Below are 14,991 nucleotides of genomic sequence, written 5' to 3' on the forward strand. Positions count from 1 at the left end.
TAATACGGAGATACTTGTATTTATTAACTACTTTTAAGGCATTTGAATGAATAGACTAAGAAAAAGATAGGCACCTTCTTCAGTGTAATTGACATCTGCACACATTTCTTGACATTCAGATTGCAATTTTTGACACCACAATGAAATCATTTGAATACTCTCCTCTCAGCATTTTTGGTTAGATACATAAGATATATTTGAAAACAATACACAATTATCAGCAAAAAGTCGGCACTGTACCGAGGGCTTATCAACTCGCAGGTTGATAAAAACCAAAAAGAGCAATGGTCTGAGTACCGAGCCTTGGTCCACTCCAGAAAGAACAGGTAACACTATTGATTCAGCATTGCCTACACACACAAACTGTTTACGATTCGTAAAGTACGAGTCTATCCACCTCAGTAGGCGATCATTGCCCAACACTTGCAATGCTTACGTAAAATAAGTAGTTATGCAGTAAAGGTCTCGATATTCTTGTATTTCTCGCGCCACTCCGAGGAATTGGTGGAATTTATTTCGGTATGTTTTGAAGCATACTATGTTTTTTAACGCATGTCCACAATCCCAACATTTTCTCAATTTAGCGGAAAAATTTACGTCAATTCAATCTCCACTCTAAATTTAACGGGGAAGTTGACGTCACGTGATCTAAACACACATTCACTTTTCCCACTGCCCAACCAAGTATCTTTTTAATAAAGCAAGCAAAACTGTTCTAAAACCCAAACCAAACCATGAGCACGGAAACTCATGCCCGACTATTGTAACGTAATGTGGAGGAGGAGAGTTGCCAGACGTCACGTGCCTATCGCTCCATTCCTTAGGCGGAAAGGTCTTAATTTCCCGGGGGGCGGGGGAGGCGCAGCCCGACAAGCCCCCTGAATCTCATCTCAAATCGTGCAGGCAAAAAGGGTTGAATTTTTCATTTCGAAAGAAAAAATGTTATGGCGCCGTCTCTAAAAACGCAGTCAAGGCCGCGGCGGAAAGCAGTGTTTTTCACATCCGTCGTGGGTCGGATGTTTCGCTCGATCTCCCGCCGTGGATTTTTAGTCCACATTACAGTAACTTTTTTCAAGCACTTTGTTAGCACAGGTAAAAGGCTCTAATATCATAAAAAAAATTTGAGGCGCTTTGCTTTTTTTCTGTAAAAAAATCAATGACGCCCCCTCGGTTAATTGTTGGTGAATTTTGACAATTAAATACTGGCGATCTACTTGGGTTACGCCAATATTTCTTTATGTCTATGGAGAGCCCGAAACACGTTCTTTATATATATTATAAAATCACTCAGATTTATTAAATTTCCTTTGCGATACGTTTAATGTTGTGCTAAAACCAAAAAGTACCAATTTTGAGGTCAATTTTCTAAAAAAAAAAACCTTTTTTATATTTTTATTTTTTGTTACAATGTAGATAATGTGGATATCCTAGTTGTCTACTCGAAAAGCAGCTCGAGAAAGTGTGTATCTTGTTTGTATATTCTATATTTAAGCATTAATATCGTAGAAAAACTTTTTTTTTTTTTTTTTACGGCTTGAAACAGACTTGCAAATTGCGCGTCTTCATAACTTGAAAATATTTTGGCCCTTTTTCAACGTTCCCACATAAAAATGAAGTAGTTCCAACCTGTTATATTTACTGCTCGTTTAAATTTTATTATAGGCGGAGCTACATTGCAGGAATTTGAAAGAGGAAGCAGCCCTTCTTAACAGACCAGCAGGCGTCGTAAATTTTTAATGTGTATAAATCGGCAGACCTAGTATTGATTCGGGGCCCTCATTGGCCTATATGAATGTCCCGCCCTTTCGAAACCAGCAGATGACCACGACCTTTCGCGCTCGTTGTGTTAGAGAGGACGGCCCGTGGCAGTAAGGAACTGTTGCCTGGGAGGATGAGGACACCACGGCCTTACAAGGACGGTCAACAACCGTTCTACCGGCCGAAACAACGCCGCGTTCGCGCTAAAACCGTCGGCACGGGACAATAATCCCGCAGACGCACACACGAAGATGGGCCGGTTACGTTAGGGATGTGAACAAATTTTGAAACCAGCCAACCGTGCACGCGTGGAACGATACCCCGTATTTGCCCAAGCTTCGAGCGCCCTATCCTTGAAACGACCGTGCTCTCTCTCTTTCCGCGGGGATCCGATGGCACCGAAGGGTTATCTTTTTTGGAAACAGCAAAGCCCGGAGACCAGTGTCGAAGTCAGCCTCCTTGTCAACTATAACCGTTTGTGAAGAAGTGATCTTCTTCCGAGATAAAAAGTTAGCGCCGGCTGACGTGTTCTTCTGGAAAAGGGAAGGGGAAAGAGGAAGATTGAGTAACTACAGTGACTACCTCGAAAGCTCCTCTCCCGATATAATGCTCGAGGTATTGGGCAGGAGATCGAACTATAGACCGTTCCATTAGGGTCATAGCAGAAAGGGTAAAAGAGAAAAAAATGCACTCACCCTCTCACCCCGCGTTCCGTCCGCTCCGCCGAGTGGGCTGTAGCTAGCGTCCGGCTGGCGTGCAAACTCTGTTTAAAATCGCGTCATTTTGTAACGTTCAAGCGCAGATGCGCAGATTTTGGTATGCCAGTTGTCGTCTAATATTATGCTACATAAAGAGGCTCACAGGGTCCGATTGCCCTGTTACCAGCGTGCAAATAAAAGAAAAAATAGGGAAAACTGTGTCTGATTGGCCGATCTCTTTGGCGAAAAGTAAATCCGGTTGCTGTATTTTTTTTACTATACAAAGTTCGTACTGGTGTAGGCCTTTAGCAACCATGAGTGGAAGTCTGAAATAATAAATAAAACGTGCTCTCATGCCGCAATACACGCAATAGTTGAGGGTAGTACTGCCGGCTGACTCAACTGCTATTTAAGTAACGGAAAAAAGATATGCTAGTTGATCATTTCGCAAAATAGAACAACAGAGAGCTATAGGCTGATTTTGGCGTAGCCACAACCATTCTAAGAACGCGAACCACTTCACAACGGAAGCCACGAGCGAGAGTTCGATGTTCGGTAGAGCCCGCCGTTACAGCCCAAAGACGGAGAACGGCAACCTCCTGGTTTGTCGTCTACTAGCGGAGTCTGGCGCGAGCCCTCTCTCTCGTTTTACCCCGCCGAACTTCCCGGATGTGTGGAGAGGGCGCTGCCGGCGAACAAAATGGTGCCGCCCAGAGAGCGCTAAATGGAATGGTCTATACACCAACTCATCTCTGTGACGTCACGGCGCGGTGGTGGCGGGTCGGTCGCACTTCCGGTCTGGGGCTGTGGGCAGAAGTCCCCATGCCAGACGTGTATTCCTGCGTTGTTTTGAAGGGAACCAGACAAAAACCTGCCTTCTCGTCAAAACGCCGGGACTGGGGCCGTACCTAATGTGTCGAGAAAGATTTGAAGGTCAGTTTTCACGTGCTCGGTTCGTCCGAGAATCTGGATATGTGCCGTGAAAAGAAAAAAGCAGACGCCGACGGACAACGATTGCATGGGCGGGAAGCACTTTGAGTTGAATTCACGGATACTTGTGGTCATCAGATTTATTTGTTTTATTCCAACATGAACGCCAGAAAATCATCAAGTTGTGCGGACCACCTGCGGACTACGTTCAATGCGTCTTCAAGTTCAAACAGCTGCCTGATCGTTCGAACTGTCGTCTGCTCTTTCAAACGTTTCTGCTTGTCGTCTGCTCTCTTAGACGACGCCGGCCCGTAGATTAAATATTGGCCCGGTACTTGCTATACGAAGTAAAAGCACACCTCAAATGACTTAAGTTTGAAGGTTGGTAAGCAGGCTCGATGTAAACAGTAAATACAATGAGATGTTGATCATTGCTACGAGTAACCGCGTCACTGACTTACTATGACTAATTGACTTCGTCCGATTCTGCTTGCGATTTTCAGTATCGACGTCGACTATCTCAGCTACGGTTCACGCTTTTGCAGCCCGAGCGGCGTCGCGACTGAAAATTGCGAGCGAAATCTCATCATGCGAATCAGGTTTTAGCGTACATACTGCGGCGTCCACGCGGAATGAAACGCCACATGTCACATTCTTCACCCGATGTTTCGCGGTGTAACCAGCCTCGGTAATTTCGCTGACGCCGCTCAGGTAGTCAGACATCGCCAGGAAGACGTAGAATCAACAATTCGAACGCGAAAAAGAGCAGGGGGACTCACACCGACGCCGACAACATCGCATTTCAAACGTTTGTTTATGGGCGACGGCGAACTTTTTGCCCACACCCTCATCGCGCATGCGCGGCGCCGGTGGCGTCCGCTAGGGGCGCTCCGGTTTGTTTGTAAACATGAGTTGGTGCATAGACCTTTTCATTTCATTAGTTGCCTCACCGGCGGATAGAGAGCGCTAACACACTCGGCGCCATCAGGTTGCTTCACTTTGGTTGGTTTCGGTTTCAACGTGAACGCGGCTGTGTTGCTGTTTTACGTTGTTTTTGCTTAATTTTGTGATTCGATTAGTTTCCTTGTAGCACACAACAAATGAAACAATGGTATTGAGTCACCTTGAGGACTACGAGATGTATCTTAGCCTAAATTGTGGGCTTTTTGTTTACCCACTCCTTTGATGTAGCTGATTACGGTCGGTTGCGAAACGCCTGACTGGTGTACAGGGGAAATTACCATCGTATACAGCCGTACCCGATGACACCAGTTTCCAGAAAAACAATATAATGAAGAGACTAACATGTGAATGTAAATAAGCATATTGACAGCTTGATCAGCAATGTGCTGAATCGGCCAGAACAGATGAACTCGCGAGTTTACTACTCACTGTTCGGTTTCGTGGGCACCCAACCTTCAGTGAACTTCGCAGAATAAAACCTTTCGTGTAATGACGCAGATAAATGGTATAAAGGAGTAGTATCGTCTCGGCCTATTTTTTTTTTAATTCAGTACTCGAGCATGCTTTGACATGCTGAGTAGAAAGTTTCTTAAATTGTCAACCCTGCTAAAGTACTCATAAGCAGCATTTCGCAATATTGGCCCTAAAAAATAAATTATTTTTATATGAACATTTGCTTACTCAAGATATAAGTGACAGGCCCGTCAAATTAAATCTGGCATTTGTCTTCCGTTAAAGTGGACAAAAAAAAATTAAAGGGCTCAGGAAGAGAAATGCTTCGGACGGTTTGGCTGAATTCTAGCGCTAGGCACCACTTTACGAACCTGTGTGAACAAATATTATATTTTTTTAACAGATTCGCTCTCTAAATTTAGGCGTCGCCAGCCACCAAAAGTAAACCTCTATGCACCATCGGCAATCCTGGACTAAAAAAATTGTTCTGCAATCGGCTCTTTTTTTTTTTTTGCATAAAATATTGCGGATTTTAGATGCGCACAAAAACTAAAACCGCGTACGCAAAAAAAAAACAAAAAAAAAAAAAAAAACGTCGTCGCTATTGAGCATGCGCCGAACCCAAACCGCGTTTTGGATTTGCAAATAGAAACGGCGTTATTTCTTGGTGCACGCTATTCTAAAACTCGCTACCGTTAAGTGTCTGTGGCCGTTTCTTACGCGGGAAGTCCCAACTTTTGTGTTAAAATAAATTAAGTGGATGACACGGGTTATCTAAATATAATCAATAAATCACTTAAATGACTGTCGAAATGGAAGCGAGCGCGGTATACAATTTCTTAAACTTCTTAAGTAAACCGACCAACCGAATAATCATGTCGCGAAAAAAGATTGAGAACCTCATCAACATGTAGGTGTGATATTATGAACAAACAATTCGCCTGATGTTGACGCACCATTACTTCTAGCGTCAGATAAAATACAAGTTAAACATTCGTTGTCCATCTCCTCCGCAAATTTCCTTACATAATGAAAAGCAACTGTTTTCGATATATTATGAATACAAAAAACGATATTTTCAGGAAATAACGATAGTCTCCTTGCGCTGACTATTCTTGACGCCTTCCGATCCTAAATGCGCGATATAAATATACGCGCTTCTTACTGGAAATGTTCCGTTACTATTACTAAACAAACCACAGCTAACATAAGAACCTTTAAATTCTCGTGATGCTTTAGTCGTCGAGTAGACATATCGGACTACAGTTTCCGAAGCAAGGCCAGAAAGCGCGGTGAAACGCAACGAAAAACACGGATACAACGCATCCGTCAAGGTGCGGTGGGGAGAGCGGAGGAGCAAGTTGAAGCAACCTAATGGCTGCCGCGTCACGTGATTCCAAGATGGCAGCGTTTGTTTTCCCCACGCTTGGTGTTTACTCAACACAAGGCCTATGCACATGCCGACAGGCCTTATGGGCATGGCCATGTCATCTTCTACAATAGAGCGCGGGGCGCAGTTTAATAAAAAAAAAAAAATACTAACAATCGACGAAGCGACGTTAAGTGCCGGATCTATCCTCAGATAATGCGAGCTTGACTCACTTCGGCTTTTGTGATGAGCTGGGATCGTGCATGCTGCATTGTTCATGCAGGCCGACTGGAAACAAAAGAGCCCCTCCTCCCCTTCGCCGGAGAACACGAACTCCAGCCGAACGCTGACGCCGCGTTCGGTTATGTCGGCCGAACGCTGCGTCATTGTATTTGTTGTCCCCATCCGTGTAGTTGTTAGGTCAACCGCTTTGGGCGTCACGGTCTGTCCTCCTCCCCAATACGTCTCGGTTACTTTCTCGCGCATCGCTGCTCCAATCTATTCTTCACTCTGTTCCGTACAACTTCTGTTCCGCACAGCCGTCGTGACTGTGCTCAACAGAGTGAAGAATAGATTCGAGCATCATCTGGACGCCGTCATCCTGCCAGGCTTCAGTTTCGTCGGGCTGGACTCGGCGTCGGTCAATATTTCGTGCGTGTTTCTTCGCCCCGCTGAACTTTGTTTCTCGGGTGCGGTTCCGCTGAACGTATTTTAGAGCGCAGCTCTTAAGGGGTGTCCAAACAGGACACTACAGAGAGAGAGAGAGAAAAAACTTTTAATAAACAATTCGTTTGGCTCTTCCGAGGCGAGAGGAGCCCTCATTCCAGGGCCCCTGTAGCTGTCGCTGCGGCACGGGCCCGCCGCGAGACCAGATTACGCTGGTCGTCCGGATCCCAGCTGGACAGCGCAGCTTCCCACTGCTCGGCGTTTGGGTTGGGAACTGGGGGGGGGGGGGGGGGGGGGGGGGGGGCAGCCTGAATCTTAGGGCATGCCCACGTGATGTGATATAGTGAAGCCTTCTCGGTGCACAGGGGACATTTGTTTGTGGGGTATACTGTAGGGTACATGGCATGTAAGAGGCTGAGGTGGGGGAAAGTATTTGTTTGCAACATGCGCCAACCTACAGCGTCCTCCCTCGTTAGAGATTTGTGCGGCGGAGGAAGGGTGCGGCGACTCAATCGGAGATGTTGAAGGATGTCACGATAGGTAAGGGGGATCGGGATGGGGACCAGGGATGGGTCTTCCTGCGGTGGCGGGGCCCGGAGAGTTAAAGCTCGGGCTGACGCGTGTGCGCGTTCGTTCCCGCTCAGGGAATTATGCCCCGGCGTCCATATCAAGGATACTGTAGGGGTTCAGGGCGGTGATTAGTTAAAATTCGATGAGCAAATCTGGAGAGGCGACCGTTGACAAAACTACGGCAAGCCGCCTGCGAGTCAGTAATTATTGAAAGAGATGTGATAGCTGGGGTGGACGTGATAGCGAGCGCTATGGCCGCTTCTTCTGCCTCGAGTGGGAGGGAGGTAGGAACGGTCGCGGTGGTCACTTCTCGCATGTCTTCGTCGATTACGCTGACAGCCATGGCCAGTCGACCCGGGTAACTGGCGGCGTCAGTGTATCTGACGTGGCGGGCATATTGAAGTTTCTTCTGAAGAGTGCGGGCGCGAGCCTGTCGTCTCCCCTGATGGAACTCGGGGTGCATGTTTTTGGGTATTGGGGCAACTGAAATTTTGGTGCGATAAGCAGCAGTGAGGGGAATCGTTTCACTGTGGCCCAGGGTTTGAATTGGATAGCCCAGACGAGTTAGAACCTGCCTGCCTGCAGGTGTTAGCTTGAGACGTTCGCGTTGACCTGTGATGTGTGCTTCAATGTGCTCTTCGACGGTATTGTGAATGCCGAGAGACAAGAGACGTGGTGTCGAGGTTCCGGGTGGAAGACCGAGGGCTTGTTTATAAGACCGGCGAATCAGTACTTCGAGTTTTTCTCGTTCCCGAAGTTTGAGGGTCAGATAGGGGACAGAGTAGGTTACACGGCTAATGATGAGTGCCTGGATGAGACGGGTAGCGTCTTCCTCTTTCAGGCCGTGTCGTCTGTTGGCAATTCGTCCCATCATACGAAGGATTTGATTCGTGGTATGCGTAAGACGTTGAAGCGCGTGTGATCCTCCGCCGTCTTGTTGGAGAAAGAGGCCGAGAATCCTAATGCCTGTCACTTGCGGAATGACTTGATTCTCGAGTGTGAGAGTAAGCTGTGGCGGATCATAAGGAATGTTCCGGCATTTCTTCTTTACAATGAGCAGCTGCGATTTTTCAGGCGCACATTGAAGACCCCCACCACGTGCATACCGTTGAACCACGTCGGTCACGCGCTGTAAGGCATCTTGGATCTCCCCGTCAGAGCCGGAGGTGGCCCAGATAGTAATATCATCGGCGTAGAGGGCGTGATAGACACCCTCTATTTCTGCGAGTTGGGCAGGGAGCTTCATCATCGCCACGTTAAACAACATAGGCGACAGAACCGCTCCTTGTGGCGTTCCCCTGTTGGGAGTGGGGAGAGGTTGAGTCCGAAGGTCGCCAATGCCGATCGTGGCGGTGCGGTTTTGTAAAAATGCTTGAATGTAAGCAAAGGTTCGTTGACCACAGTTTAGATCACTGAGATTGGTAAGTATGATGTCGTGACTCACATTGTCAAATGCCCCCTTCAGATCCAGCGTCAGGATGGCTCTAGTGCTGTGAGCGGAGACTTGTCGATTGATATCCTCGTGTAGTTGGAGGAGGATGTCTTGCGTACTGAGGTGCGGTCGAAAGCCGAAGATTGTCGGTGGTAGAAGGTTGTTGTTCTCGACGTATGGCTGGAGCCGGTTGAGTATCACGTGCTCGAATAGCTTCCCAATACATGAAGTGAGAGAGATGGGCCTCAGGTTCTCCAATTTGGGTGGTTTGCCGGTCTTAGGGATCAGGATGATATCGGCATGTTTCCACGCTGCCGGTAATGTGCCTTCCTCCCAATGCTGATTAAAGAAATTGGTGAGGGCTTGGATGGAAGGGTCGTCTAGGTTTCGAATGATACGGTTTGTAATCTTGTCCGCACCGAGGGTGGTATTGCGGGTAAGAGCCTGGATGGCTTGATTCACTTCGGCCAAAGTGATGGGATTATCAAGGTCCGCGTTGGGGGCACCACGGTATTGCATGGGCTGAGAGGGCGGATGTTGTTGCCCTATGTACTTGTCCCGCAGAGCGTCGAGAATGTCCTTGCTTGTCCCTGGATATTGATGTAGGAGTTTTGTGATAATATGCCGGGTGGCTGACTTGCTCTTGGTGGGGTCAAGCAGGTGGCGCATCAGGGACCAGGTTTTGGCGGTGCCCAGGGTGCCCTGTAGGCTGTTGCAGAACTGTTGCATGAGGTCCACAGCGTAATCAGCGGCCTCCTCTGTGAGCCTTGCTATCCGAATCTTGAGGGTCCTGTTGTGCTTCTGCCGACGCCATCGCTTGATCAAGCTTCGTCGAGCTTCCCACAGATGGAGTAAGTGGGGGTCAACGGCTTGTCGTTCGTCGGTTAACATGATATCTTTGGCATAAGCGGAGACGTCGTGTTGTAGAGCGCTCACCCATTCGTCGAAGGAAATGATCTCTGAAGTGGAAGTGGTTTCTCTCTGCTTACGAAACTCGTCCCAATTAACGAGTCGTGTCTTTTTGATGTAGGAGTTCTTGCGAATGAGGGGGACCGTAGTGATGAGAATGCAGTGGTCACTTCCGAGCGTTTCCTCGGTGTTGCACCATTCAGCGTCTGCGAGCCTCTTGGTCATTGTCAAGTCGGGGCACGTGTCACGCGACACACTGTTGCCAATCCTGGTAGGGCAGGCAGGGTCTGTGTGTACTGTGAGGCCCTGTTGATGGATGAGCTCCCACAATTTATTGCCTTTCACGGTCGCCTTGCCGTATCCCCAAGCTGGGTGCGCCGCGTTAAAGTCGCCCAGGATGACGACGCCGTTCTGATTGGCTAGTTTGAAAGTCGCGGCGAGCAGGTAGGCAAAATTCTCCTTTCGTCGACTTGGTGGACTGTAGACATTGAGCACGAAAATACTCATCTGACCCCTTTTTGCAGGCAGGATCTCGATAAGGTTATGGTCGATGTTACTGCCATCAATTTGGTGCAGAACAGTGGTGAGTGATTTGGCAGTGAGTGTGGCGACTCTACTATCGGCGGACGTTGTATGACAGTTGTAGCCGGATTGCGATGGGACCGATCCGGTTTCTTGAATTGCTATGACATCAGGGGGGGTTTCGGCATCGCATATGTGTTGACGAAGAGAGGCATGTTTTTGTTTGTACATACGACAATTCCATTGCCAAATGGTTAGGTTGTGGGAAGTTTGTTGAGCCTGATTATTCATCATGACCGGGTGTATGAGTAGGAAGGGAGGGGGATTCTAGGTTGGGTATTAGTTTTGCTTTTTGCGGTTTGCGTGGTCAGTATCTTCAGTGTTAATGAGAGTATGAAGGTGCTGGAGCGCCTGTTTCATCTCTTGCAGCTGTTGTTGGGACTGCTCTTGGGACAGCTGCATTTGCTGCTGGATCTGAATGATTTGCTGTTGCATTTGTTGTTGTGATTGTACGAGTGTTTCTCCTAGTCCTGTTTCTATTTGCGAGGGCATGGGGCCAGTGGGTTCGGGGATTACAGCCACTTCATCGGAAGCTGACACTGGTGAGGTTTTTTTTTTCCCCGGATGTGATTTGATTGCGGGTATGACCTGGGAGGGGTCTGCGGGTGGCGAGGATCTTGAGGGTGTAAGGAGTGTTCGGAGTTGCCTATTCTCCTAAGTTGCCGACTCTCCTCTTTAAGTTGTTGATTCTCAGCCCTTAGTTCCTTTAACTGGTTTAAAATTTCGGTTAGCTGCTGACTAACATCCGGCGCGCAGGACGAAGAGGAAGTGGTCTGCCTCTTTTGGTTGTTTTGTGGGAATAGCCGCGCTGCCCAGCTCACCCTGTTGTTGTCTGTTGGTTGACAGAGTGCTGCTGGTGCCTTGTCGCATTGTGGGTTGCTTGATCGTGTCCTGGAATTGGACCTTGGTCTTGAGGAAGACCGTTGCCTCGGTCCCGTCCTTTGTGGCCCTCTGGAGCGGGAGCGTGACCGGGAGTTGACGCGAGTGTCCTTTCGTCTTCGGTGATGGTTCGAGACAGATGTTGGTGGGCGGTGAGCCAGCTTTTTAGGGCACTCCTTGGAGCCCGTAGGGTGGGCGCCTGTGCATAGAGCACATCGGGGCGTACACTCGTGGCCTTTCGTTGGGTTGGAAACACCACACATCACGCACTTAACAGTGTCCGGGTTTGGGCACACATCAGCGCGATGACCGATCTCGTGGCATATGTAGCAGGCGTGACGGGTAGGTAGATACCAACTGCATGGAAGTGCTGCGTGCTCGAAGATGACATATTTCGGTAATTGCTTGCCGGTGAAAGTAATAAGAGCTGTCGATGTTTTTCCGATCATTCGGGCTGAAAGAACTTCATAGCCCGGCGAGTAGAGATTGTCGATTAGTTCTTGGCCAGTGGTCTCGGGCGGGATGCCACGCACCACGCCGCGAGCCGAGTCGTCGGGGGCGGCAATATAGGCGGTAACTTCATATTCGTTGTCACCAAAACGCAGGGTTGGAATGTCTCTGATGTGTCGGGCCAGGTCTTCACTTGGGGTGCTTGCGATGGCGATATTTTGTATTCTGTCCATGCGGACTTGGAATGTTGTCGAGTTTGGTCGGTCGCGGGTATGTTGCCGAGTTTTCTCCACGATGGCGCGAGAGAGGTGGATAGTCTCGAGGTTGGCAAGATTTAAGGCTCCTCGCGGGCGGCTCCGACAAATCGTGAAAATTGAAGCGGACGCTTCTATTTTTACGGTCTGTCGGAGTCGTGAAAATGTTTGCAGGAGTCGTGAAAATTTTTACGATCACGACTGCTCTCCTCTTCAGATTGACGTCACACGCCACCTGCGTCTGTCTCACCTCGCCAACGCCCTCGCGTACCGCCGTCGCCTTGGCTCGAAGGCGAAGGAGGTCCGGCTTTGGGTGGATTTGGGACATTCCTGCGTCGAAGGGTGCGTTTCGCCCGCCTCGGATCGGCTTTCTTTGTCGAGATTCACTTTCGTCGTGATGGCGTCCGATGCGGTTCCGTATTGTGAGCGGAGGCCTTGAGCAATTGACCGACAGCCAACAGAGCGTGTGAGTGGCTCTCCGGACCCACGTGATGAGCAGAGCAAGGCCGCCGTGGAGGAAGCGAGGGGGAGATTTGACGGAGGGAAGTTTCCCCCCGGGAAGAATTGACGGAGGGAAATTTCCCTCCGACGGCCGGAAGTGGATCGCGGCAGAGCGCGGCACGATTTGCCGGAGTCGCGGGTTTTGTAGTGTCCTGTTTGGGCACCCCTTAGGCGCCCATTTCCGGCTTGAGCGGCGTCGGCGTAACCGCGTTTGATTTGTGGTAATGGACCTTTTGTAGAAACATCGGTTCGAGAGTAAATGGTTCCAGTACCCTCTCTCTCTTCCTTCTCGCAGAGCAGAGAGGGAAGATGGTTTCGTTGTGTCGACTTTGGGGCGGAAGATTACGCACGATGGGGACAAAGGCGAGTTTGGGGAAGCCGTATCTAGGTCACAGCACCTCAATGGGTGAACAGGATGTAGCTGACGTTTTGGGTGTGGAACGAGTGGGAAAGGTCTTGCCCGCGTGTTGTTTTCTCGTCACTTAGCCTCGAACCCAGTCGCGTGTCTAGGTGGCAGCACATATTCGCCAAGAGGTCCATTGTAATTAGCGCCTCCGCTCACCACGGGAGAACCTCGGATTCCTTCGGGAGGACCTTGGGAGGACCTCGGGTACCTTCAATGCCCTTGGGGAGGGGGGGGGGTCACGTAACCCCCCCCCCCCCTTGAGGTCACGTGACCTCTGTCCCCGAGGTCCATTACCCCTTCCCCTGGAGGTCACGTTACCCCCCCCTCCCCGAGGTTACGTGACGCCCCCCCTTCGCCGAAAGTCACATGACCCCCACCCCCTCAGTACCCTTCCCTCCTCCTCAAGAGCTGCGCTCTAATTCGGCGTTACAGTGAGTTGTAAACGGCTTTCATTTTTGGAATGTTTTTTTACTAACTGTTTGTTAGTATTGTACTTGTCGGGTTTATTTCGTCATGGGATAGCGGCTCGACGGTGCTGTTGAGAGCGTGTTCGCACGCATTTGGTTGCGTCCCGTTTAGGGAATGTCCGGAGGATTTGGTTTTTGTTCTCGCCTTGTGCGGCTGAGTTTTTCCGTCTTAATTAAATTTGTGTGTTTTGTTTTACCTTTACGTGTCGTCGACTTCTTTGTCTGACTCTCCACCAGGCGTGGACTTATCGCCTTGCCACCGTTCGAACCTAAATCTTTTATTTTTTAACGTAATTTTCGTTAAGATCGGAGTTGAGTAATTTTATTCTTATTTATTTATTTTTATTCTCTACTTCTCTTCGTGACAATCTCTCCGTGGGTATCGGACTGTGTCTGTGTCTTCACTTTTGTGTATTACGGAAGTAAAAGGCCATTCCCTGGTGATCTGTGCGATGTGCGGTGAACAAACCCTAGCGTTTGGTTTCGGAAAGAGCTGCATTATATATATCAATGATGTGGTCACTTTTATGTCTTAGTACTATGACAGCTAATAGCTAGTAATCCTAGTTTACAGTGAAAGTTTTATAAATCGAAACAATACAACGTCTGTGCCTCCTCGATATTGAAGTTCTACTAGGCCTGCTGATTTGATTAGATATGTTGCTCGTGGTTTCCTGCTGTTATCAAAACATAGATAACTATTCAATACCACAAAGTGCGTTTATAATTGATAACAAAACGCATACAAAAATTAAAGAAAACTTTTTCACAATTCATAGAAACGCACGGGTCGCTATATCTGACTTAGGTCTTGCAAAACGAAGACGTCTTTTTTCCGATGTTGAGGCTTAAATATAGAACATACAAACAAATTACACACTTTCTTGACTTGCTTTTCGAGTAGACAACTATCATATCTACATTTAACAAAAAATTAAAGAAAAATATAAAAAAATGTTTTTTTTTTTTAAATCGACCTTAAAATCGGCACCTTTTGGTTTTAGCGTAACATTAACGTAAACGTACCGCAAAGGAAACTTAATACAACTGAGTTATCATATAATATATATATATATCTAAAGATCCTGTTTTGGGCTCTCCATAGACACAAAAAAAAAATATCGACGTAACGCAGGTAGGTCGCCCGTATTTAATTGTCAAAATTCATCAACAATAAACCGAGGGGGCGTCTTTGACATTTTTACAGAAAAAAAGCAAAGCGCCTAAAATATTTTCATGACATTAGAGCTTTTTACCTGTGCTCGCAGTGTGTTCGAAAAAAGTTATGGTAATCTGGAGTGAAAATCCACGGCGAGAGATCGAGCGAAACATCGGACCCACGACGGATGCGAAAAACACTGCTTTCCGCCACGGCCTCTCTTAAAATTCGTAAGTCGAGAACGAAAAACCTTACGAACTTGCGGTTTGTGGCGACTGCGTTTTTAGAGGCGACGCCATAACATATATTTTTTTTCAGCGAAATTAAAAACTCAACCCTTTTTGCCTGCACGATTTAAGATGAAATCACCCATATATACAGGGTGTCACAAAAGAAAATTTACACGTTTTTTTTACCGCAAAAATAAAGTAGGCATCGCCGAAGGCTCATTCTCCGCCCAAAGGTAGAACTGGAGGTCACAACCAGAGGCCAAAGTTTCATCCCGATCCGATAACTTAATCAAAAGTTATAATTGATTTTCTGAA

Source organism: Ixodes scapularis, unplaced genomic scaffold (assembly GCF_016920785.2).
Source record: "Ixodes scapularis isolate PalLabHiFi unplaced genomic scaffold, ASM1692078v2 ptg002371l_1__unscaffolded, whole genome shotgun sequence".
Classification (NCBI taxonomy): domain Eukaryota; kingdom Metazoa; phylum Arthropoda; class Arachnida; order Ixodida; family Ixodidae; genus Ixodes; species Ixodes scapularis.